Raw genomic sequence first — 26,991 nt, 5'->3', positions numbered from 1 at the left:
CACTGTCATGCCCCTCAGAGGAATGTTCAACATGGTGAGTTGCGACAACACTGGTTCCTAAGCATCTGCAGGAACATCCCCGCAGGGAGATGATCGTGAGCAGTGCGTCACCATGGGCCCGAGCACCCGCGCTTAACCGTGCGTGGCTCAGCCATGCCTGGGAAAAGGAGATCCTGGTGGTTGAGCCGATGCCGAGCTTTTGGACCTATAAGACCCCTCGGCGGAGGCAACACACCACTTTGGCCCCAGCTTGCTGTAGATTCAGTTCAATTCAATTCCATTTATTTTCCAGAAAATTGTGGTGGCTGCCTGGACTAAAAGCTGTAGGTATACAGCTTGACGAGGCCCAGGCAGCCGTTACAAGGCATAGAAGCAGACTTTGTTGAGAACATTTACACACACACATACAAAAACGAACACATAGTCAGGTTACAGTTTTCACAAAAAACAGGACAGCCAGAAAGCACAAAATCATCAATAAATTACAACAGGGAAATACAGAAATAATATTTACATAAGATACAAGGGAGCAGCTGTACTTGGGCGCGAATTATACGTCAGTAATTATTTTTGAAGAAATAATTCACGCAATGCTTTCTTAGTAGGGTTATTTATGTCTTTATATCTATTTAAAATTACTGGAAGATTGTGCTGTAGTGCTTGGAACTTATAGTCAGCGCGAAAATGGGGAACTAACCAAGTGTCTGTGTTGCGAGTATTAACTGTGTGATCGTTCTGTTTCAGTAGCGCAGTGCCTTCTATCATAGACCTAAAGGATGACGACAGATGAAATGAAAGCAATATTCGGAATTCATACATACTTTGAATTTTTAACACACTGAATGTTTCAAAAGCTTGCCGTGTGTGGCTTAGGTAATCAAGATTGGCAATGTGACGTATAGCTTTCTTTTGCAGAAGGTAAATTTTTTCTAGGTTGGTCTTAGTTGTTGTCAACCAGACTAATGAGCAATAGCTTATTTGCGAGACAAATAATGAATTATATATTTGTAGCTTTATTTTACCAGGAAGGAACGCGCGGGAACGAGCAATTGCACCTGTTACCAACGAGAGGTTTTTTATTATCTTCTCAACATGCGAATCCCATGTAAGGTGTGAAGAAAATGTTACACCTAGTATGGTGTGTTCGTGAACAATTTCAATTTCTTCACCACCAAAAATGATCTTTTTTTCTAAACGAAAATTTTTGTTCATGCACAAAATAACATAACTTTCGTTTTTGCAGGACTAATTTTTAGTAGATTAGTATCAGACCATTCACGAAGCCGATTAAGAAGTTGATTACACTTGGTGACTAGTTCATTCACATTAGAACCAGAGAACAAAATCGTGCAGTCATCAGCGTAAATAATGAATTTTAAACCTTGGTCAATGTTCACAATACTGTTTAAATAGACATTAAATAGCAGAGGGCCTAGTACACTTCCCTGAGGTACGCCTCTGATTATAGGTAGTAGAGATGATTGGTGGTTTCGAATATATACACACTGTTGCCTGTCAGCTAAGTAAGATTTTATTAAAGATAAAGGGTTGCCACGAATCCCATAGACTGAGAGCTTATGAGTTAGGATACCATGATCAAGGGAATCAAAAGCCTTACTAAAGTCTATAAAGAGGCCAAGGGTTATTAGTTACATTTGTATATTTTGCAGCACGTGTTCCTTTAACCCCAATAAAGCTAGCTCAGTTGAACGTCCTTTTCTGAAGCCGAATTGTGCATCAGAAATGAGATGATTCTTCTCAAAGAATTGGTTAAAACGATAGTGCAATATCTTTTCGAAACCTTTAGCAAACATAGGTATTATTGATATTGAACGATAATTATTTGGTAAGTTTTATCGCCTCCTTTATATATAACTGACACTCTAGACTTCTTCATTGCAGCGGGAAATTCTCCGATTCAATACACAGGTTGAAAATATATGTAAGTGGAGCAGTTATGTACTCTAAAATATACTTAATGGGTTTAATTTGGATATTATCAATATCAAGCGCTTTACTATTGTTCAGGGACATAAACGTTCTGTATACTTCTGCCTGATCTGTTGGCTGAAGAAATATACTTTCAGCCCGTGAGTGTCCTATATCTTCGCTAGTTATGTAACTGCTAGCGTGTGCAGAAGATCCGATGAAATGTTTATTGAAAAAGTCGGCAAGAGCACGACCGGTAACTGGGTCGTTTCTATAAATCATTTGATCAGGGAGTGCATCTTTTTTATCTCTTCCTAGTGCACTATTTATTACTGTCCACGCTGCAGCTGGTTGGTGTCTATAGATGTTTACAAAAAGTTTTTCATAGTAAGCAACCTTTGCTCGTCGGAGTTCAGCATTTAATTTATTCCTGGCAGTTTTGAATTTTTTTAGCGCATCAGGACTTCGCATTTTCAGAAATGTATGAAAAAGAGCATTTTTCTGCTTTATAGCTTTTAAATGATTATGGGTCACCCAAGGTTTTCTTATCTTTTTTGATACCTTAAAGGTTTTTATTGGGAAGTGTTTGGAATAGATTTGAGAAAAATTTCAAGAAATCTTAAATACGCCTCACTGGCATTCGCTTTGCTATACACCGAGGACCAGTTTTGTTGGCTAATGTCATGCTGAAACGCCCTCAGGGAATCCTCAGTCATATGCTGGACAGTTATCTCCTCAGAGGTACTTTTCACTTTCATTACAGGGTCAAAAATTGGGCAATGATCACTGATGTCAGTTGTTACTGTGCCAGCACTGTGAATCGAGGTTTCAGAGTTGACAATAAACAAATCCAGTGCAGATGAAGTGGATAAAGTGACACGGGTTGGTGTATTAATCACGCTTATGAAACCCAGAGAATGAATACGAGTTGTAAAGTAAACAACATTTGGAGTATTAAGCAAAGTGTTTATATTGAAGTCTCCCCCACAAATTAACTGAAAGTTATTGCTTCGAACATACTCCAGGAGCCGATCAAAGAATTCAAAAAACGATACCAAGTTTCATTCTGGTGGACGATGAATAACAGTTATAATTTAAAGTTATTTTTTACAGTGAGAAACTCATATTCATTCGTAACCTTGCAAAATTCCGGAAGAAGTTCGCACTTTGTACACAACTGTACATAAATCGCAACACCACCACCACGTCGAATTTTTACGATTCATGAAAAAATTATTATACCCGTCAAGATGAAGCATATCGCAGCATTCATAGTACCAGGTTTCAGTCATGATTATGCTGAATTTAAAAGAAAACTGACTTAATAAACAAATAATGTCATCGTGCTTTCCATGAGCAGAACGAGCATTAAAGTGTAACACTGTTTTTAGAGAACGTTGCTGTGGTCGAATGCGTTCTGGTAGGACGAAGCTGTGATACTCCATTTTTGATTTGATTAAAGTGTGTCTAGGCAATAACAACAAAATCACGGATTTGACTCAATCTTTTCAAGGTCAGCCTCACAAGTTATTTGTATAGCATCCGAGGTGTCGGACTGCTTAGCAATGATTTTCCCATTGAAAGTCCACACTGACTTCCAGTTGTGCGCATACTTCCTCTTTACAGCCATACCCAGGAGTCTTTTCAGGGCCGGACAAAGGTGCTCATTAATGTATATTGGTGCCGTGTTTTTAATCCCAATGTCCTCATTTGCTAGACGGGCCTTTTTCCCTTTCCTCAGTGCGCTATCACGTTTTGCTCGAGACTTGAACTGAACAACAAGAATACTCTTGTCAGGATTTTTAGTAGGAACTCTGTGGCAACATTCAATGTCATTTTCAATGATTGGCTCATCAATCTTCTCTCCAATTTTAGTGACAATCTGCAACACATTCTCATCATCATGTTTCTCAACACCATGAATTTCTATGTTCGTGTTTCTAGAGTATTGCTCCATGAGGACCATGCGTTTCACAAGTTCATCTTGATTTTTCTCTAGTGATGTGCACCTCGCGTGAAGCTCCCGATTCTGTTCTTCAAGCTTAACATTTTTCAAAATTTCAGCCTCAAGTTTCTTCTTTAGCTCATCTAAAGAGTCATGGGCAAAGTCAAGGCTTTTTGTCATGTTTCGTTGTTCAGTCTTTAGATCTCCGATTTCATTTCGAAGCTCTCTTTCGATACGCTCCCGTGCAGCTTTCACTTCCTGCTTGTACTCTTCCTTCATCTTGGCTAGTTCAGCCTTCAGTTCCTCTTTAAGTCTGGCTATGTCTTTCGCCATGTGGTTGAAGACAAGTCAATGCAAACACGCGCAAACACAAAATGAACAGGAACAAAGCGCACCAACTGGCAGCAGCGACGATGTTAGAAAAGAAGCACAGGCAAATTAAAATTGATACAGTTTTTACACTGACCTGCAGCAAAACGAAGAGACACAGTAAGTTGGTGCTCGCCGTTTATCGTCGCCGCTGCCAAGTAAGGCCGAAGGCGATGGGTCGCTGTCTTTATAGCTTGCGTCCGGTGACGTCAGGAGTCAGGTAAAACCGCCGCCGATAGCCGCAACCGCTGAAGGAAACCGCCCCTTTTAGCCGGTAAGGGCAAGCCAACGCTTGCCAGGCTCGTGCAGTCCGCTCGCTGGTTTAGGGCGCAAAGTTCAGACGGTGGAAGGCAATCTGCAGCAAAACGAAGAGACACATTAAGTTGGTGCTCGCCGTTTATCGTCGCCGCTGCCAAGTGTGGCACCTCCGGCCTGACCTGTCAATGCGGAAATCGGCTGTCGCCTTTTCCTGTCCTCCCTTTTATCTTTCACTTTCCTATTTCTTTCTTACAACTATCCTGTTTCCTCCTCTCTTCTCGGTTTTTATATTTTTCATAGGCGGCGACGATTAATCTTGTGTGGCCTACCACCATGAGTAGCGTGATATTTGGTTTAAATTGTCGCTGGCGTGGGGAGGACCTGCTTGCAAGTTGCGATCATTTCCTCTCGTTGGGCTCCATGTTGGGTGGCTTGCACCGAATAATATCTACTCTTTACGGCTCTGCCCCTATCCAAATATTATCGCACTCTGAAAGATTGCGGAATGAGGTAGCAGATTTTTTTCCAAGAAAGAAAGCAACATTAACCAAATTTTATGTCATCCACAACGAAATATTTGAAAAACAAGCAAGAATTCTGTCCCCAGTTATTGTGTCTAAATGCTTAGCAGATAGATGCCTTCGGCTCTGGCTACAAGGTTTCCAAAATGGCCAGTGATGACTTACTGCTTGAACTCCTTGACAATGTCCAAAACTCCAACATCGCAAACATTGTATCCATTGGAGAAATCCCAATCTTCATAACATCACGCCGATCGCTCAATGCCGTCCGTGGCGTTATCTCTGAATATGATTTCGTGCAACTAGCAGAAAAAGAAATGCTAGAAGGCCTCTCTGACCAAAATATCATAGATGTGTACAGAATCAAATCCGGAGGGGCAACAAAGGAATAGATACCAAACGCCTGGTTCTCACATTCACCACAAGTACATTATCTCAAACCATCGAAGTAGGATGCCTTAAATTAAATTTCAGGCACTACATTCCCAACCACCAAAAATGCTTCAATTGGAAGAGGTTTGGCCACAGCTCACAGAGTTGTCGCGGCCGCAAAACGTGAGCGACATGTGCGTCGGAATATCAGAGAACTGCAATGACAGTGCGCTACATTTTGCAATGTGTGGGGGAGAGGACAGTGGCTTGTCAAGGTAGCGCCCATCCTGGAAGAAGGAGAAAGAAATTATAACCATAAAAACAAAGAAAAACATCAGCGTCGGAGAAGCACGAAGGAGATATGCACTGACTCAGGATGCTTTCTCCATGAGCGCAAAAATGCACTTCGCCGATGTGTTGCGTGGGCGGGGCACGCCACACCAGTCTACGGCACCTGCCTATATCACACGCAGTGAGCCTCAGGCAGAGACACCCGCGCTTCTGGCATACGCAGTGAAAGCTGCTTTGCCACCCCCGAAAAATGCACCCCCGCCGGATACGAAGGCGTCAGCCCGCAGTGCTTCCCTCGTTCTGGACCAGTCCAACCTTCTGCTCGCGGGTTCTCCGCGGAACTCAAGAGCCTCTAGTGAGGCGATGGACACCATTCCGAGCTCGCCCCCGCTGCAGCGGCGGATAAGCTCTCTTGAACAGAAACAAGAAAAAATCCCATAATGGGTCTCAAACAAGCAGACACCTAAGTTTTTAACACATCCCCACCAATCATAATGCATTGCTAATCCACTAGTACTTCCGTTGGCTACAAACTACATCGAGGTAATGCAGGTTTTAAATTTGCTGTGGCCTTTAGCAGCCTGTCTGCAGGAGACGAACTTGGGACCTCTACAGAAACACATTTTTAAGAAGTATAAAGTATTTCGAAGAGTCAAATAGCAGGTGAGTAGGCTCTCTCGAGGCGTTGCTATTATAGTCAATACCGGTGTTGCAACTCATGAATTCATACTGCGAACAAAACACGAAGCAGCTTTAGTCACTGTTCTTCGTTGTAAAGCAATTAGAGCATATATATATATATATATATATATATATATATATATATATATATATATATATATATATATATATATATATATATATATATATATGAAGGGAGCCAACAGTCACCGAAACCAATGTGCATAGGGGAACGTTAATTTTTTTTAAATGTTTTATGCTTATCAGTGGGATAATATTACTTACATTAATAAATCGCTTTTAAAGAAAATTACTTATAAAGCAGCAGAAAAAACAACCATGCCGCCGGTGGGATCCGAACCCACAACTTCCGAATATCACGTCCGGTGCTCTTACCAAATGAGCTATGGCGACGGCTGTCCAATCTGCTGCTCTCGTGGGTATTTATGTTTACTGGGTGTAAGCGAGCCTTGAGAGTGTTCACCAGCGCCACCCTCGACCATAGCGGCGGACGTAGCACGTCCTGTAATACCGCGAGCGTGACGTAGAACGTCATCTAACGGCGAGGGCGGAAACTGTGCGAGAGCCCTCTTATGCTACCTATGGCATCAAGACTGCCAGAACCGAGACCCTCGTTAAGCTATTAGTAGACATGTTAAAGGAAATGAGGGGCCCGTTTGACTGCGCCATTTCCTTTCCCCAAAAACCAATTATTATATTATTATTGCCCGGGACATACTGCACCTCAAAGCTGAACCGCATTAGCCGCATTCTGAACCTTTGAATGCGAGGCGGAACCAGATCAAGCGGAGTCTTTCCTAGCAAAGCAACCAATGGTTTGTGGTCTGTTTGCACAGTGATGTGCAGTCCACGCACATAGCTTTCGAGAGGTTCCGCGGCCCATGTTATAGCTAAAGTCACCTTTTCAATTTGCGCATAGCGCATCTCAGTTGGTGTCAATGACCTTGAGACGAGAACCACTGGCCGCTTTTCTTTATTCGGTTGTACTTGCAGTAAAACTGCTCCTAGTCCATACGACGAAGCATCTGCAGAAATAATCGTTGGACGTTGTGCATCAAACTTAGCCATACACCTATCTGAGCAGATAGAACTCTTCACTCTATCAAAAGCTATCTGCTGAGGCGCTGCCCAGACCCACTCTGTGTTCTTTTGCAGCAGTTGACGCAAAGGCGTCGTTTGCTCAGCCAAGTCTGGAATGAATCGTGAACAATGATTGGCAAGACCTAAAAATCTGCGCATTTCTGCAACGTTCGATGGCGGCTTTGCGCGAACCTTCGCTGGATCCGGGCGTATGCCACCTTGGCTCACGCGGCACCCCAGAAAACAAAGCTCTTTTACACTGAACTGGCACTTTTCTTTGTTTAGGGTCACACCGTTTTCGGCCAAGCGTTCCTAGGTGCGAAACAACCTTTCGTCGTGTTCCTTCTGAGTAGAGCCAAAGACAAGGACATCGTCCATTAAGTTCACGACGCCCGGAATTCCCTCAAGTATCATGCACATTTGGTTTTGGAAATACTCCGGAGTCGAAGTTATTTTATTTATTTATTTATTAGTTACCTGCATCGCCCCGCAGGGCATTACAGCAGGGGAGTACAGACTTCATTTATAGGTATAAAGCAATTATTGCAGTGCATGAAAAAATGCTTCGTTAGATGTAATACATACAATGCTCGATGGCAAACTGTTCCAGTCCCGAACAGTGCTAACAAAAAAGAATAACGCAAGACGTCATCCCTGCAAGAAAATTCTCTGACCTTCAAGCAGTGGTCCAGTCGCTTTGATATATAATGAGGTGCCTGGATATATTGTTCGCGGTTTATGCCAGTTTTTGAATAATAAATCTCATGGAAAAATTTCAATCTGATGTACCTTCTACGGTCCTTCAACTCTTGCCAGTTAAGTTTTCGTTTGCTTTCCGTCATACTAACTTGCCAATTATAATTACCAAGAACAAATCTAACTGACCTATTCTGAATTTTCTCTAATTTCCCTACACACTCAGATGTGTGTGGGTCCCAGCAAACACATCCATATTCAAGTATGGAGCGTACATAACTGAAATACAGCTGTGTTTTTAAGTTACTTCGTAAATGGCTGAAATTCCGCCGTAGAAAACCCAAACGTGACGCTGCCTTATTCGCAATATAGTTAATGTGCTTATTCCATCGTAAGTCCGATGTAAAAAAGACGCCTAAATATTTAAATGACTTGCTTATGTTGAGAGTAAAATCATTAATTCTATACCTATACGGATGATTAGCACGTTTTCTTGTGAAGGTCACGTGAACAGTTTTGTTTATATTTAAGGACATGTCCCAACGTACACACCAGTCTGCCACAGTATCTAAATCAGTTTGCAGGATTTATGAATCAGAAGTGGAATTTACTACTCTGTAAACAACACAATCATCGGCAAACATCCTGAATGAAGACTGTATGCCAACTGAAATATCATTTATATACAGCAAAAACAAAAGTGGTCCCAATACTGAGCCTTGGGGAACTCCCGACGTAACTAGTGCATACTGTGAAGAAATACCGTTCAGAACAACAGCCTGCCTTCGTAACGACAGATATTCTGCAATCCTCGCAATTACTTTACAATCCAGGTTATACGCTTTCAATTTGGACAGAAGAAGACTGTACGCGACAACATCAAATGCTTTGCGGAAATCCAAGAAAACGCAGTCCACAATTTGTTGCTTATCGATTGCCGATGCCAAATTATGAACGAACTCTACCAGCTGCGTACTGCAGGAAACCACGCCTGAAACCATGTTGACTAGTGCATAGGAGATTGTGTTTGGTGAGATGGGCCATAACGCAACTATATATTACATGCTCCATAATTTTACAGGTTATGCTGGTTAAGGAAACGGGTCTGTAGTTCTGAACGGAGTTTCGCATACCACTCTTATGTATGGGCACGACACGCGCTACGTTCCAATCAGCAGGCAAGTCGGTTTCATTAAGAGACTTCTGGAACAGCCGGGTGAAATACAGACATAATGTATCCGCACAATTCCTTAAAATTGTGGCAGGAATGTCATCAGGGCCACAAGGCTTAGCCTGATTCAAATCCTTCAATAATTTACGCACACCGTCAACACAAAAAGTAACTTCCGGCATGCAATCTATTTCAAGAGGTAATGCAAAACAGACAGAATGTGAACTAGGTGGCAAAAACACAGATGAAAAATAAAGGCTAAACATTTCAACTTTAGCCTCATCATCATGGATGATTATCTCATCATTTTTCAGAGCAGGTACTGAGCTGTCATCCTTACCATTACGCTTCACATATCTCCAAAATTCTTTGGTATCTCTGACAAGTTTTTCTCCTAAATTCGAAAAATACAAGTCTTTAGCGATGTGATACTTCTGTCTGAATTCATTTTTTATTTTTTTCAGCAAGGCCAAACACTCTGGCGATTTAGACAACTTATATCTTCGATACATTCGTCGCTGTCTGCGAACAAGGGCACGTAACTCGGTGTTAAACCAGGGTTTACCTCGAGCTCTCTTACTTGATATAACGCTTGATGGAATAAAAGCTTCACGTAATTCGAACAATTTCTGTTTGAATGTATACCATAGCTGTTCGATATTTGAGTTATCCGCGAGTTCATCAAAAGATGGACAGAACGAATCGAAAGCAGCGCTAATCGCCTCGTAGTTGGCCCTGCTGTAGACATAAATCTTTCGCCTAGGTGGTTTTGCAACCTTCACATAGTGAACTAATAAATCTGCTAGAATAATATTGTGGTCGCTCAAACCAGGCAACACTTGTACATTGCATACAACATCAGGCACGTTACACAGCAAGAGGTCGAGTACGTGACCAGTTCCGTCCGTTCGTGATGGCTCATGCACATACTGACAAAAGGTGTTGGAATCTAAAATGTCAAAAAAAGTTGAGTATAGATTCCCTCGAGCTATATCTCTTGGTTCGTCAGCTGACCAGTCAATGTCCCGAAGGTTAAAGTCCCACCCTAAAACTAGGCATTCAGTGTTAATGGTTTCAAGAAAATGAGATAAGCCAACTAGCGGCTTTACAGGAGACCAGGAGACCTATAAAATGACCCAAGAACCATTGCTTTCCCGTTCGGCAGTCGTACTTTGCAAACAACCAATTCAGTTTCACTATCAGAGAATTCCATTTGAGCGCACGGGACATTTTATGGACCAAAATGAACACTCCTCCGCCACGTGCACAACGGTCGCGACGAAAACACTCGTACGTGTCAGGAAATATTTCAGCGCTTGAGATGGTCGGATCGAGCCACGATTCTGTTCCCAAAACAAAGGTCGTTTGGACGGTACGAAGAAGAAAGTGATAGTCACGAACTTTATTTTTTATACTGCGGCAATTGATTGACAAAATGCTGACTGGGCACAACGCAGAATGAACAGTGGTTTGTGATTGTTCCCTTACGGTGCCGGCTTCACTGTCCCATTGGAAACGCCTACTACCCAAATGAAGCGTATCATATTTCAGAACTGCTTTCACGTCTTTTTCGCCATTTTGTTCGGCATAATCCCATAATTTCTTTCTCTTATCACGGAGAGTAAGGGAAAAGTCTTCAGATATAGCAACACTCGATCCCTTGAGCTTGAATGCATTTGCAAGCACAGCCTGGCGGTCTTTAAAGGAATTGAAGCGCACAATGATAGGCCGATTTTTTTCTTGGGAGAATTTACCCAGCCTATGAGCACGTTCAATAGACAGGGAAGACAATTCCAGCTTCTCAGTGCACTGACTTATGATAAGCTCCTCAGACTTGGCTGCCGTCTCACTGTCATCAGAATCAGTTAAGCCGTAAAAAATCAAATTATTACGCCTTCCACGATTTTCCAAATAGTCTATTTTTGCAATCATGCTTGTCAGAATTTCATGATCTTTTCGTTGTTGATCTTCAACGTTGGCTAGAGCTGTCTCAATTGCGTCAATTTTTTCTAGCTTAGTTTCCAATACAACAAGTTGGGCTTTTACGTCAGTGACGTCCGTGGTAAGCTGCGATAACTTGGAAAGAATGGTGGTTTGACCATTCTACAGCTCTTGAAATTGTTCAGCTGTTGCTGGGCCAGGGTTACTCTCAATATCCCCGCCACAAAGCAACAAGATTAGCAGATAAAACGTTGGGCTACGAAAAACTGAAAAATGCCTCTTAACATACAGACGATTTGACAGCACAAAACCGCGTGGCTTACAGGAAAAAGTAAGATAAAGCATTTGGGGTGGAACTGGCAAAATGTAGCGCGATGGTTTCAAAGGGTGAAAAAGACCAACCTGCGTGAGCAGTAGAAAGCTTGTAACGGTCACCGCCATCTCGCCGGTTCCCCGCCCCATCGTTACAGTGCTGCTCCGATGCTTTTGTAGCCGACACTTGGCAGCGTCGACGCCCACTTAGAAATGTTGCCAGCTCGGAATCACAAACTGTTCAAATTTGTCGCTGGCTGGGCACTGTTGCAATTCGAAGTTCTCAAACAATGCAGTCGTACACGAAGAACCACTGTCGACCAATTCCGGGCATACGTCGTCGAACGGAAATCCGCCAGGAAGGACCGCCGCCAAAATGTTCGCCGAAAACACCTGCGTGAGCAGTAGAAAGCTTGTAAGGGTCACCGCCATCTCGCCGGTTCCACGCCAAAGGGTAGCCGCTCAAAGCAATAACGGCCAAACGGAGTAATGAAGGTTGTGAGCGGCTGACATTCCTTTGCTAACCTCACTTGATGGAAACCCGAGTTTGCGTCGAGTTTGGAAAACTTGACGGCACCGCTGAGCAACCCGAGTTTCTCGTCAACAGTGGGCAGCACAAACCGTTCGCGTTGCACCGATTTGTTCAGTTGAGTCAGGTCTACGCATATTCGCACTTTTCCTGACGGCTTCAAGACGGGCACTATGCCAGCACACCACTCCGTAGGCCCTTGAACTTTACGAATGACCCCATTCTTTTAGATATCTTCCAGCTCTTGTTTTACGCCGTCTCGCAGCGGGATGGGCATGCGACGAGCAGTGTGAATGGCATAGGGCACGGCATCTGGTTTAAGACGAATAGAGTATTGCCGCCAATATTTGCAGTGTTTGTTCGTTTTTCAAATCTGCCGCGACACCACCTTATCGCTTTGTTTGCGACGCAAGACGCGACTAGATTTATCTCGATTGATCGCAGCCAGGCAAAGCTGATTCTACGTTGTTCCGGAATGTTCTAGTAACTTTGCGCCCTTTATCTCGAATGTTCGCTATCAGCTTTAAATTGAGCACGGCCGACAGCGGCGGGCATTCTGTTCGACGACCGCCGAGCACGCTTGTCGCTTCGCCGCCGCCGAGTGATTCAGTCCATTTTGGGTGCAAGTCAGCCCAATAAACAGTTCTTTTAGAAGACCCTTTCGTCCGTCTTCATCGCTGCTTCGACTGGATGGATGGATGGATACGGCTGAACCCTTTACATCGGGCGGTGGCTCAAGCCACCTAGCCCGTCACCACTACGTCATCACCGTCACCACTGCCGTCACCACTACGTGACATCTGGTGGAGGTGCGGGGTAACTTCCATGTTCCGGACGCCCCCTTCAAGTCGTGAACCCAGCCCTAAGCGCTTCACACCCGAGGACGAACCAGCAGCTCAGCGAGCCAGCCGACGTCTCCAGGGAGAGGAGCCTGAGTTCGGGAAACTGCCGGACCGCACCAGACAGCGAAAAGACGCTGCTACCAGCACTGCAACCTCGCCAAAGATGTCGACACCGATCATACTGCAGCAGCCGCGGGTGCCGCCAACTTTCAATGGATCCCTAGGCGAAGACCCTGAAGAATGGTTGGACCAATTTGAGCGCGTGGCGTTATTCAACAAGTGGGATGATGCGGCAAAGATTGGACACGTTTTTTTCTCATTGGATGGCTCCGCACGCACGTGGTACGAAAACTACGAGTCGTCCCTTACGACATGGGAGCTATTCAAGAGAGAACTATTGAAGGTATTCACCAGTGTCGTGAGGAAAGAAAGAGCCGAACGACTCCTCGAGTCCAGGATCCAGCTTCCGAATGAGCCCGTCCGCAGTTACGTCGAGGAGATGAAGCGCCTATTTCGCCGCGCCGATCCCGGGATGACCGAGGAAAAGAAAGTTCAGTTTTTAATGCGCGGCGTAAAAGAACAACTCTTTGCAAGCCTCGTCCGCCAGCCGCCAAAAACAGTCGAGGAGTTTATGCAAGAAGCCTGCACGATTGAGAATACCCTCGACGTTCGAGCTCGGCAGTACAATCGCCCTTCCTCTGCCTGTGCAATCCGTTCGGACACGCCGGCCACCACCAGCAACAGCTTGCGGGAAATTATCCGCAAAATCGTCCGAGAGGAGCTACGCCGATTACTGCCATCTTCCCCACAGCCACAAGCAGCGACTCTGATGGACGTGGTACGGGAAGAAGTGCAACAGGCACTTGGCACCCCGACGGCCACAGAACCCCAGGCCATGACCTACGCCGCTGCAGTAAGTACTGCTCAGCCCCAGCGACAACCCCCACGTCCTCCCCGAGATGCGCCAATCGTTCCACAACGCCGCCTCCCAGCCCCCGCCCGCCCAGCCTATGACCGACGCTCAAGCCCCAGGAAATGCGACGCCTGGAGGACTTCCGACAACCGGCCGTTGTGCTTCCATTGCTGTGAGGCCGGCCATATTCTTCGTCACTGCCCGTACCGACGTATCGGTCTTCGAGGATTTGCCGTTAACGCCCCACGACCACGCTTCGGACAACGTCCGCACGAAATCGACGAGTACCTGCGTCGAGAACAGTACACGCCGAACCGCTTTTCGCACTCACCATCGCCGTCAACCTCGCGCTTTGCGTCGCCACGCCGCAGCTACGCAGCCGCGTTACGAGGAAGGTCGCCCAGCCCCCGTAGAGGAAACTAAAGGCAGCAACCTCTGGAGGTGAGGTTGCTCACGAGCTAAACGCCGAAGATCCTCCACCGACCACGCCCCATGAAGACGCTGCACCCGCGACGCCGCATGAAGAACCGACACTCGCTGCACCGACGCCGCACACAATGAGAACCTCGACCACGACGCAAGCTACCTTGAAATCGACGCCGCCACCCAGAGGAGCTTCGACCACACGCCCAACCCGTGACTCGCATACGCGACGAAGCCGTGACCCGACGCCGAGAGCGACATGCAATGCAAGGGCCAGGACCTCCGACCTAGAAGTGACTATCGACGGCCGGAAAGTTACCGCTCTAGTCGACACAGGAGCCGATTACTCGGTGATGAATGGAACATTCGCTGCACAGCTCAGAAAAGTCACAACGGCTTGGGACGGCCCACAAATTCGCACCGCTGGGGGCCACCTCATTACGCCATCAGGACGATGCACAGCGCGAGTGACTGTCAAAGGACATACCTATCCTGCGACCTTTGTTGTGCTACCGCAATGCTCCCGCGAAGTGATCTTGGGTATGGATTTCCTTAATGAGCATCAGGCGATCATCGACCTGCGATCCAAGCTGATCACGCTTTCGACGGACGAAGCCATCGCTTCGATGAAAACTCGGGAAAATCACGTTGCCTTAAGTGTCCTGGAGGAAGAAGTGAGCGTCCCACCCCGCTCAAGCGTTATCGTGACCGTAGGCGCCACGAAAGCCATGACCACTGAGGCCGTCATCGAGGGGAACATGCAGTTGCTACTAGACCGAGGAATCAGCATCGCAAGAGGCATCGCACATTTCCGCAATGGCCAGGCCGAAGTACTGCTGACTAACTTCAGCGAAGAATACCGGCATATTAACAGAGGAACGACGATTGCTTTCTACGACGAAATATCTGACGTACGAGATTCCTTCGCCCTCTCTGACCCCTCCGCAGAAGATCCGCCTGACCAAGAGAACTCGCCCACTTTCGACATCAACCCAGCCCTGCACCGGAACAGACAAGACCAGATCCGCAATCTGCTTCAAAACTACAGTGAGTGCTTTTCGACATCGCCGAAGGTGCGACAGACGCCAATTGCCAAGCATCGCATTATAACGGATCAACACGTCCGACCTCTCCGTCAAAGCCCCTACCGTGTGTCTCCGCGAGAACGACAAGCTATCCGGGACCAAGTCGAAGAAATGCTTCGCGACGACGTCATCCAGCCTTCGAACAGCCCATGGGCGGCACCGGTTGTTCTAGTGAGAAAGAAAGACGGCGCACTTCGATTCTTCGTGGATTACCGCCGCTTGAACAACATAACAAAGAAGGACGTCTACCCCCTCCCCCGCATCGACGACACACTGGACCGCCTCTGCAACGCCAAATATTTCTCATCGATGGACCTCAAGAGCGGCTACTGGCAAATTGAGGTCGACGAAAGAGATCGCGAGAAGACAGCATTCATAACTCCGGATGGGCTGTTTGAGTTCAAGGTGATGCCATTTGGTCTCTGTTCCGCACCAGCGACGTTTCAGCGAGTAATGGATACAGTGCTGGCAGGCCTGAAGTGGCAGATTTGTCTGGTATATTTAGATGACGTCGTTGTTTTCGCCTCGAACTTTGAAGAGCACCTCAAAAGACTTCGAACAGTAATAGACGCAATCAAGTCGTCTGGCCTAACCTTGAAAGCAGAGAAATGCCACTTTGCCTACGAAGAGCTGCTGTTTCTAGGCCACATCGTTAGCAAGGAAGGAGTACGCCCAGACCCGCAGAAAACAGCTGCTATTGAACAGTTTCAACCGCCGGCCGATAAGAAAGCAGTGCGCAGACTTCTCGGACTATGCGCATATTACCGACGATTTGTGAAAAACGTTTCGCGCATCGCCGAGCCCCTGACCCAACTGACGAAGGCAGACGTGCCGTTTAAATGGGAAGCGCCGCAAGCAGAAGCCTTCAAGGAACTTCAGCGTCGTTTACAGTCCCCACCGATCCTTGCGCATTTTGATGAAAACGCCGATACTGAAGTTCATACCGACGCAAGCAGCGTGGGACTAGGCGCCGTTCTCGTTCAAAAAAGTGACGGGCTGGAGAAGGTCATCGCATACGCTAGCCGTTCTCTTTCCAAGGCCGAGGCTAACTATTCGACCACTGAGAAAGAGTGCCTTGCCATCATCTGGGCTACGTCGAAATTCCGTCCCTACCTCTACGGACGGCCGTTCAAGGTGGTCAGCGACCACCACGCGCTCTGCTGGCTTGCCAATTTGAAGGATCCCTCTGGCCGACTCGCTCGATGGAGTCTGCGTCTCCAGGTGTTTGACGTCACCGTCGTTTGCAAGTCCGGACGCAAGCACACTGACGCCGATTGCCTCTCACGAACCCCTGTAGATGCACCGCCGCTGGACGACGATGAGGACGCCTTCCTGGGACCCATCAGCGCAAGCTCTTTTGCTCAGTAGCAACGCTCGGACCCCAACCTAAAAGGCCTCATCGAGTACCTGGAAGGCAAGGTTTCTTCACCCCCCGCTTCATTCAAGCGAGGACTGTCTTCTTTCTGTGTGCAGAATGAGGTTCTTGTGAAGAAGAACTTTACAGCGAACAAAACAGCCTACCTCCTTGTTGTACCTACTTGTCTCCGCGAAGAAGTTCTACAGGCTTCACACGACGAGACGACAGCTGGACATCTCGGGTTTACTCGCACCCTCCGCCGCATTCAAGACAAGTATTACTGGCCCCGACTGTCTGCCGATGTCGCACACTATGTGAAAACATGCCGAGATTGTCAGCGACGAAAGACTCCTCCCACACGACCAGCAGGATTTCTGAACTCCATTGAACCTCCCTCAAGACCCTTTCAGCAGATTGGCATGGACTTGCTTGGCCCTTTTCCAACGTCAACATCTGGAAATAAGTGGATAATCATAGCGACCTACTACCTGACCCGCTACGCCGAGGCGAAAGCCCTACCGAACGGAACAGCAGCAGAAGTGGCCAAATTTTTCGTGGAGTGCATTCTTCTTCGACACGGCGCCCCCGATGTGCTCATCACGGACAGAGGAACAGCATTTACGGCGGAACTCACGCAAGCCATCTTGCGCTACAGCCAAACCAGCCACCGGAGGACAACTGCATACCATCCGCAGACCAACGGACTGACCGAGCGCCTGAACAAAACCATCGCCGATATGCTCGCTATGTATGTCGATGCCGAACATGAAACCTGGGATGTCATCCTGCCTTACGTCGTCTTCGCCTACAACACCGCAGTGCAGGAGACCACCCAGATGACGCCTTTTAGGCTCGTCCATGGCAGGGATGCCACGACCACGCTAGACGCCATGCTGCCCAACGTTACAGAAGAAAAGAACGTCGACGTTGCCGCGTACCTTCAACGCGCAGAAGAAGCTCGAAGGCTTGCCCGATTACGGATCAAAGATCAGCAGCGGTCCGACGCCAGACGCTACAACCTACGAAGACGCAACACGGAATACAAGCCAGGAGACCAAGTCTGGGTGTGGACGCCCATTCGCCGCCGTGGATTGAGTGAAAAGCTTTTGCGCCGCTATTTCGGCCCGTACAAGGTTCTTCGTCGGCTGGGTGAACTGGATTATGAAGTCATCCCTGACGCAATGACTGCATCCCAGCGACGCCGCGTACGACCAGAAGTTGTCCATGTAGTCCGTCTGAAGCCGTATTATGCGCGCTAAAGGCCGCTGCATTTCCATGCTCTATTTTCGCAAGATCTGTTTTTTTCCCTTACTAGTCGCATTATTTGTTTTAATGCATCGGTTCGATGCTTCTTTGAGAGGGGAGTAATGCCGCCAATATTTGCAGTGTTTGTTCGTTTTTCAAATCTGCCGCGACACCACCTTATCGCTTTGTTTGCGACGCAAGACGCGACTAGATTTATCTCGATTGATCGCAGCCAGGCAAAGCTGATTCTACGTTGTTCCGGAATGTTCTAGTAACTTTGCGCCCTTTATCTCGAATGTTCGCTATCAGCTTTAAATTGAGCACGGCCGACAGCGGCGGGCATTCTGTTCGACGACCGCCGAGCACGCTTGTCGCTTCGCCGCCGCCGAGTGATTCAGTCCATTTTGGGTGCAAGTCAGCCCAATAAACAGTTCTTTTAGAAGACCCTTTCGTCCGTCTTCATCGCTGCTTCGACTGCCGTCACCACTACGTGACAGTATTCGCCTTTCATGGTCCCCAGACCACGGAACAAGGAACCAAAACGCGTCTGCACTACCTGATGAACTGATGCTTCGTCCACAAATTTAACTATTCCCAGGGCTTGTATTGCGGGTAAGCCAAGAATCACATTGCTCACCGAATCGACAACGAAAACATCCTGTCTAACGGAAGCGCGCTTCCACAGAATTTCGGCAGTAAATTTTCCCTTCAAGTTCAACCTGTCACCGCCTGGTCCCATCAGAATAACATCAGTAGGCTGTAGTACCTTTGGCAGCGCTGGAAACGACCCTGGGACAATATTTACCTCGGCTCCCGTGTCAACTTTCGCCGAAACAACTGCAATCTGAATACAGCAATAGCAATACAATAGCAATCTGAACAAAGCGAGCCTTTGCAGATGACACAGCCAAATCTCCCACGGAAAATGTCACACAGTTCATGTTCGGTTGCTCACCCCGAGGACTGCGGATGCCTACCTCTGAAGGCCATGCTTGTGGTTCCGTGGTCCTGTGTGTCCGTGAGCAGACAGCTGCGAAATGTCCCCGGCGCTGGCACACGTAGCACAGTGCTCCTATGGCCGGGCACGACGACCTCGAATGAGGGCCCCTACCGCAAGCGGCACACGTCTGGTGATCCGGACGTCTCTGGTTCGATGTCCGCCTATGAACAATGTCGAATTCGGCCCTCGTCAGGGATTCATGATCTTCGCGGTCCACCACACTCCGATGATCCTGCTGCTGTTGCTGCACAGCCTCTTTCAAGCGTGCCTTGGTGAGAGCACTTTTTAGAGTCAGCGCCGCATCCATTTGTAGAGCTTCCGACAACTTTGCGTCCCGTAGTTCAACTACAAACCGGTCGAGAATCATCCGCTCTTTCATCTTCCCGTAGTCGCATCTATCGGCCAGCGTATGTAACTCTGTAACATACTGATCTACAGACTCGCCTGGTTCTTGGTGGCGGCGATGGAAGCACGCACTTTCGTAGACTAAGTTCCTTGTGGCGACAAAATGGGTGTCGAACTGTGTCTTCACCACGTCGTATTTCTTCGAATCTTCCTCGGACAAGTTGAAAGTCTTGAAAATGTTGCGTGCCTGTCGTCCCATCGTGTACAGCAACGTACGCACCTGAGCCTCTTGAGTTCGCTCATTAAGTCCTGAGGCGAATCGGTAGTCATCGAATTCTTGTATTCACCCAGGCCACTCGGACGTCTTGTCGAAGTTGAAGCTCGCTGGCGGCTGCACCAAAAAAGGCTCAGACGAAACCTCCGTTTCTTCCGACATTTTCTGGGCTGTTATCCGGCTGGTAAACGATGCTGCTGGCGGCCGGCGACAGGCGGTAACCTTACGTCTGCCGTATGTTCCGTATAATACGGACAACCACTTCTGACACCATGTGGTGTTTCGCAGGACGACACATCGACGAAGACTAATGCGTGGCCTCCAGGCTCATGCCCAAAGGAAAAGAACCCCCCGTTTATTGCAACCTGACAAGTATATATACAGACACTGAGTACGTCACGCATGCGCCGAGCATCACAAGAGTACACGTGCACTTGCTACGATAGATACTATCACACGAGGATCGATAACGCCACATATATATGGTTCACCTCAGCTCGCTTTAACACTGCATGATTTAGAACATTTTTAATCAGTTACGGGAGCCATATCTGGTAGTAGGAGATTTTATTGTACACTCCTTGTTTTTGGGGAGTGAACTAACAGATACTATAGGACGTATTATAGAAGATCTTATTTTGTCCAACAATGTCTACCTGCTGAATACAGTCAAGCACACTTACTGCGTCCCGAACTCCGGTACAATGAGATGTTCAACTTTGTCCTTTAGTTCTTCTTCTGTTTTTATTGATTATAAGTGGGATGTTCTCGACAACTCATACGGAAGCAATCCCCTTCTCGTGGTAATCACGTTATCATCCTCAACCTAAATCCTCCCTAGCAAACCGTGCCGTTGGAAACTGCACTTAGCCGACTGGCCGGTGTTTCAAGAAAAGACCAGTGCGGAAAAAGTAGTTTCACGCAATCTCAGTGTCGACGAATTAAACAAAAGTTTCGCAATGTGCAGCATTTGGGCTGCACGCCTCGCTATTCCCCAATTACCAGGTACAGAACGACAAAATATTGAGTTCCGGTACACACAAGGTTGCAGAGAAGCAAAAAAGAAACAGAAGAAAACCTGGGGAGTTTTCAGAAGGTACATGACACTTGAAAACCTCATAAATTTCAAACGGGCAAGAACAAAAGCACGACACATCCGTCGAAAGGCTGAATAATGTTCAAGGAAGGACAATGTATCATTCATAAATAGCTCCATCACATAAAAAATTATGTGGGAGCAAGTTCACAAACTAAATGGCAGCTCTTCGACTTTCACAATTCCTTTCTTACAGCCCCTGGCTCACAAAAAAGTATCTAAGAACAAGCAGACATTTTCGGTGAACATTTTTCAAACTTTTCCAGTTCTCCACACTACATAGAATCGTTTGGCAGCTACGCTGTATACCTCTGCCGTCCTAGGAAATTTTCGCGTCGTCGTCTTCATCAGCAAAAAACCCCAGAAGTGGAAAATTGCCCAGCAGAATAGAAATCGTACATCACACAGATCATAATGCAGTCGTAATAAAAACAGAGGAAAATGTATAAAAATAGAAGAAAAATTTGAAAACGGAAAAATCTTCAACTTCGTCTTTAAGAGCGGGACGCGACAGCGTGTTGCAGCGTTGCAACGAGCTCAAAAAACGTCATTGTCTCTTCGGCGCGATGCCTTGCCCGTTGGAAAATTTAGGGAAAGGAAACAGGTATTGGTGGACACCCGAATCACGGAAAGAAAATGAAATGAAAATCCGTTTTAAGCAAAGGAAATTTCTCCTGTCGCACATATTTCGGTGGACGCTCGTACCGCACCGTAAGGGAACGAATATTTCCGACGCGCGGTGCGGAAAATTACAAATAAGCGATCCGGTGAACATTAAGATTGTAGGTGCTTCGAAAGGAATTGACGTCATTCGAGGCTTTCGTGTGAAGTGCAAACCGCATAATGTATGATAACGGCGCCTGCAAACATATAATATGGTGGGGAAACCTAAAAAGAATGAAAAATAATAAGCACCGGCCTGTGCCACTAAGTATAACAGGCTAGCGCGCCTTCAAACAATGCGAAGCACATACCTTCTCACCGCGTGTGTTTCCCGGTAAAGATTGTGGTTGCGTTTTCATGTCGTTGTCGTAAGCAAAAAACGGCAGGCTGAAAATTGAATGCTAACAGCATAGCTTCGCTTTCCGACAACCTTCAAAGCGTGAACGGGAGCCACAATTTTTTTAAACTACAAAAACACAGTGTAGAAACCTAGACTTCCAAAAACATATTGCACAAACGAAACGTATATTGGCTCAATTACAGTCCAAGAAGTAAAGAGAGTTCTGTCTACCCGAAAAAAAGACTACACCCAGCCCTGGTAACGTATATTACGAAATGCTGGCGCATCTGTCCCAAACAACTGGGGAAACGCTTTTTAATTTTTAAAAAAAATATTGTTCTTGGAAAACATTCGAAAGCCTGGAAAAAAGCAGTTGTACCATTCTTGAAACCTGGAAACCAACCAACATCCCCAGTTGTTGCAAACCAATAGCCCTTAACAGCTCCTTGCGACATCTTTTGAAAATAAGATTAATATTTGTCCCTGGAATCCCGTGAAGTTCTTGACATGCGTCAATGTGATTTTAAAGAGGCGTGCTCCACTACCGACCAACAAGTTCTTGAAAATACTCTTTAATTGCGAAGCTCTCATACGCAAACACCGTCTTGCTGTCTTTTTCGATTTAGAGAAGTCGTATGACACAACCTGGAGATTTGGGATTGTTCAGGACCTGCCTGAGCTGGGCATCCGTGGCACGATGTTGAAGTCCTTTAAGGACTTTGTCGAACCATTGATTTAATGTGCGCCTTCCAAGAAATTTTTTCTGGAAAATGGAGTACCTCATAAATCTAATTCAATAGGGTTCAGCAGTGACAGTGTCCGTAGGAAATAAATGAGAGCTTTCAAAAGCTGTAGAGTGTCTAAAAATGACTCGATTTTTATGTGGTCTGTGGCCGCGTTTTTTTTTTTTGTGAATAGAGGAAATGTTGAGGACAGATATTATTTTTGTTTCATTTTTTTTTACAAATCAGAGGTAAATATTCAGGAAAATTGAACTTTTCGATATGTCGGTCTTTCATGTAATGTTGGGAAAAACTAAACAAAATATCAGAATTTTGTCCGCAGCATTTCCTCCCTTCTTCTTTCTTGACTGTCAAGCCGCATTTTTTACACATATTGTGCTTAGTGTTGGCGTTTTACATGCTCTGAAAATTGTTTACGTATCTTCGGTGGGGATTTGAAATTCGCGCCAAATTTACCTAGTGCGACGTGGCTCCATCGGCCCACTACGCTCTACCACCAACCTCTTGGTTGTCTGTGTTCGTGCGCGCAGGTTTTTACTCAGAACTTGAACTTTTTCTTTCTTTTTTCTTGCTTGGACTGTATTTGGAAAGGATTTCTGCTTTTTTTTTTGCTCGAGCTTGTGGTACGGAAAGGAAGTGGGATGCAAGGCCACACCCAAAAGCGCCCCCCTCCCTCTTTCCCCTCCCGGCAGCCCCGCAATAAGGTATCGTTAGTGCCAGGAGAGTGTGGGAGAACAGCATTGTTCTTTCCCCAGTGCAAGGGCGCAGTGACCCAAGTGGCGATACAAGTCAAGAATGCAGCTGCAAATATTCCTCATAGGAGGCCCTCGAACCAATAGCGACTCGTACATGAACCCAACACGGCCTGGTTGTTGAGTTATCGGGTCGAAAACCGGTACTGGATTCATGTGAACGCGCGCCGAGTCGGGAGTCGACGAGACGGGTCCAGTCAACTCTGCCGCAAGGGAGGGTTGCCTCTTCTCGACCCTGCCCCGATGCGGTTGTAAACGCTGTTAAGTCGAAAAGTAGGATTAGTGGGAGGAGAGAGGATAAATGCGAACTTGCTTTTCACGGGCGCCGTCGCGCCTCCGATACAGAGATGGCGTGCCTCACTCTTGGAGGCTGTTACTGCTTGTTCGAAGCTTGGTGTCACTACAATTGAACCGGTCTCAAATCGCTAAAATTGAGTTCATGTAAACACGCGCAGGTCAAGTTTGATTGACCATGCTCAATCAGACCCCCGAATCGACCTGACGCTATCGGGTTCATGTAAACAGGGCTAATCGCGTAGACTGATCGCAATGACGTAGCGATTAACCTCCTTTCACTGATGCACTTGCCAATCACCTGCAATTTCATGCTATACTCGCGGACAACTATCTATGGCAGTGAAACAGCCTACAACAAAGGGAGAAAGGACCGTCTCCTTCCTTTTCCGTCTCAGCCTAAGCTGCACTGCAACTGCGAGGTCATGAGAACCGGTCGAAGCGAACGTTCGCCTCTGGCTCTAAGCTAGTGAAACAGGAATGCGTCGGATCGGCACCGAACCATCAGTTCTCTTATGAATCTTTGGTAGGGTGTCGTTCTTTTATCTCTAATTCTCCTCCCGGCCAGGCATATCTGTGCCAGAATGTTCACGTTATCAGTGCAGGTGCTGTCCACTGTACGCAGGTAAGCGTGGATGCACGCAGGCTGCAGAAAGGAGCTCGCGGGTTTCTGGGCCACCTACTCGAGAATAGACATCTCTGCGGTGTGAACAACGGGATGTCAAAGTCTTGGCTGGCAAAATTATCCAGCTTTGCTTCTGATCCGGTTTCGCATCTGTCAAGCGTTCCCTACCGTCTTTCTTCTCCCAATTAGAGCCGCTTCGGTATGTGCCACATCTAGTCACACCTCCGGCACTACAAAAATCTCATATTTCAATCATGAAAATGCTCGGAAGAGGCGCTACATAAATACATATATAAAATATATAATATATAAGAGTTTAAAATATAAAAAAAACATCAAAAAGCAGGGCGCATAATGAGACTTTCCCGGAAACCATTGTGGGTATGAAATTTTCGCGTTCAAACCCGTGACGTCATGAACATTGTGGTGCTTTTGTGTACTGAAAGAGCACACGCGGTTGGCGTGCTCAGCGCCCATATTTTCTTCTATTAAATTGCAATTTTTATTATTTGTTAAAAATCAACTACTAATAGCAACTTTGTCCAGAACAGTTTGAAGTCCCTTGTGCAGTGACGAAATTTCCGTTCAAAGTCACCACGATTCGCAATGGGACGATCTTAGTGCGTTTGCAAACCACACAAACGATATACCCGCTTGCCAACGCTTTTGAACTCGAACAAAGAAGCAGTACAACAGCATCGCGGCATTACTTCTCTCCCTAAGAAGCATCGGCTGGATGCTTAAACGAAAAGTAAGGCCAACAACAGCAAAGACAATGCAAAATAAACAATGGCAGCGCAAACAAGGACAGCGCAAAAATCTTTTCACTTAGGCCGCGTTGTCGAATCCGCGTCCACACTCGCACACGGTCACCAGGCTTGTATTGCGTGGGGCGATGGAGGAATACGCGCAATACGGAATAGCCGGCCGAAGTGCGGAAGGGGGAGGTGTGCCCAATGTGTGTCAAAAGATGACTCACACTTATCGGTTCTGGCTAGGCGAAACCAACACTGCTTCTAACCACAGGCTGTATACCCCACCCTACCATTGTAAATGAATTTTCGCAGAAAAGATGCGAGGGAGCTTAGGGGAGCCACACCGGAAATAGTACTTTTTCTTGTGGCAGCTAAGTGGTGGGTTATTGGAAAAACGCCTATTCTCTGACCACCACCCCTTGAGAGGGGTTAATTCTTTTGTGTTTCGGTCTCCCAGGTTTGGCAGTATGTACACACAAAGTTCTCGGCCCTACTTTTTGTTCGCGAAATAACTAATACTTTCGTGTCGCGGTCAAGCAGGTGTCGCGGTAGAATTTACACACCTGGAAGGGTAATAGAAGTTACCTCCTTTTTGTGGTACAGAAGTGCTGTCATCTATCGACAGAAAAATTGCAAATCTGAGTTGCCTCGTAGCTGATGAGCCCTGTTAAACACAACACTTTTGACCGTAAAAAATGAATTCTAGTGGGAAAAGAATACCAAGGTCCATAATGTGTTCTGTCCACGTAGACGATCTTCAGGTAGCTTGCATAACCTCCAAAGCCTCAAAATATGAAAGACAAATACAATTAGCAATAAATAAGCTGGAAACATGGACAAACAGAAATGGTTTACGCTTTTCTCCTCAGAAAACAGTTGAAATTCTGTTCTAACTCAAACGTGACGTCCATAAATATCCCACAGTAAATCTGAACGAGGCCGAATTAATTGTAGAAGATGAGCATAAATTTCTGTACATAACTTTTGATAAAAACACAAATTTCTTCCTCATAAAAAAAACGGGCTGAAAAAGCAAGCTTTCCGATCGCTGAACATTGTCAAAGTCCTTTCACACAAATACTGGTGTTCTGAGAGTTCAAGACTTCTACAAATGCATTGTTCTGTGGTGATGATGCTGGGTGTCTCCTACCGCAAGGGCACCTAAGGCCAAATAACGCCAAAAACAATGTTTTTGGTTGGCTGAGGCTAATATATGTAACTCTGCTAAATTCAACACCCGGTATATAAGGCCTGAGAGTATTGAGTATGTGCATGATTATGTTGTGTCGAGAGGCTGTATAAGTCAGCGGAATATCTTAAATTGGTGTAGGAAAGCGCCTAGAAGTTGTCGTAAGAATCGTTATATATAAAAGACGAAGGCAGGTAGCCTCAACCACAGTCCTTACTTGAGCGAGAAGAGCGAGGCATCTGGCATATCGTTCTGTGGTAAGATCCTGTTCGGACTGCGGTTGCATATTATATGGTTGTGCAAGGCCATCTTACCTAAAACGACTAGACTTAGTACATAATTTAGGTTTGCGTCTTTCCACTAGTGCATACAGGACGGCACCAATAAACAGCCTCTTTGTAGAAACCAATGAACTAGCACTTGCAGACAGAAGAACGATGTTCACATGCTCTTACATTCTAAACAATTCGTTCCCTACCGAAAAATATGTGTCAGGGATTCCGGAGAACACTCGGGCCGAAAGAATGGAGTAGGCGACAGGCGTGCCCACACTGACGCACATTTAATACATCCTACGTGACACAAACACTATCACACAAGACTAAGAAAACTAACGCAAAACAAAGAGTAAAAACACACACAACCCATGAACACCCAGTCTGCTAGCGTTCGGCGTTTGTGCTCAAGGTTCAGGGCTGATGACGTGTTGCATGGATCCAGTCAGTGGCATCCAGGAAGTCGGCGTCTAGGTGGAGCTCGAAGTGCTCAGACTGGCGTCAATGACGGCGTCGTTGGCGGCGTCGTACTAGTTCCCGGTACAAGTACCCGTGGAGGCGATGCTGGTGATGTTGGCGTTGGGGGCACCACCCAGATAGGTGGAAACACCGCTGGAGGCACCCCTGACCGTAGCAGCTGGATGCGTCAGCCGTTGACT

General features: G+C 46.4%; 1 protein-coding gene and 1 pseudogene across 2 annotated transcripts in view; one reads left to right on the top strand and one right to left on the bottom strand.

The window, feature by feature from the left end:
* Positions 1 to 26,991, top strand: part of LOC144096778 (protein 5NUC-like) — a 414,953-nt gene that overhangs the window by 320,751 nt on the left and 67,211 nt on the right. The window lies entirely within an intron of this gene.
* LOC144096903 (uncharacterized) lies at positions 5,526 to 19,762 on the bottom strand (annotated as a pseudogene).

This window comes from Amblyomma americanum, chromosome 7, assembly GCF_052857255.1.
Source record: "Amblyomma americanum isolate KBUSLIRL-KWMA chromosome 7, ASM5285725v1, whole genome shotgun sequence".
Lineage (NCBI taxonomy): Eukaryota > Metazoa > Arthropoda > Arachnida > Ixodida > Ixodidae > Amblyomma > Amblyomma americanum.
The sequence above is the reverse complement of the archived record's forward strand: the minus strand, read 5'-3'. Positions and strand labels throughout refer to the sequence as shown.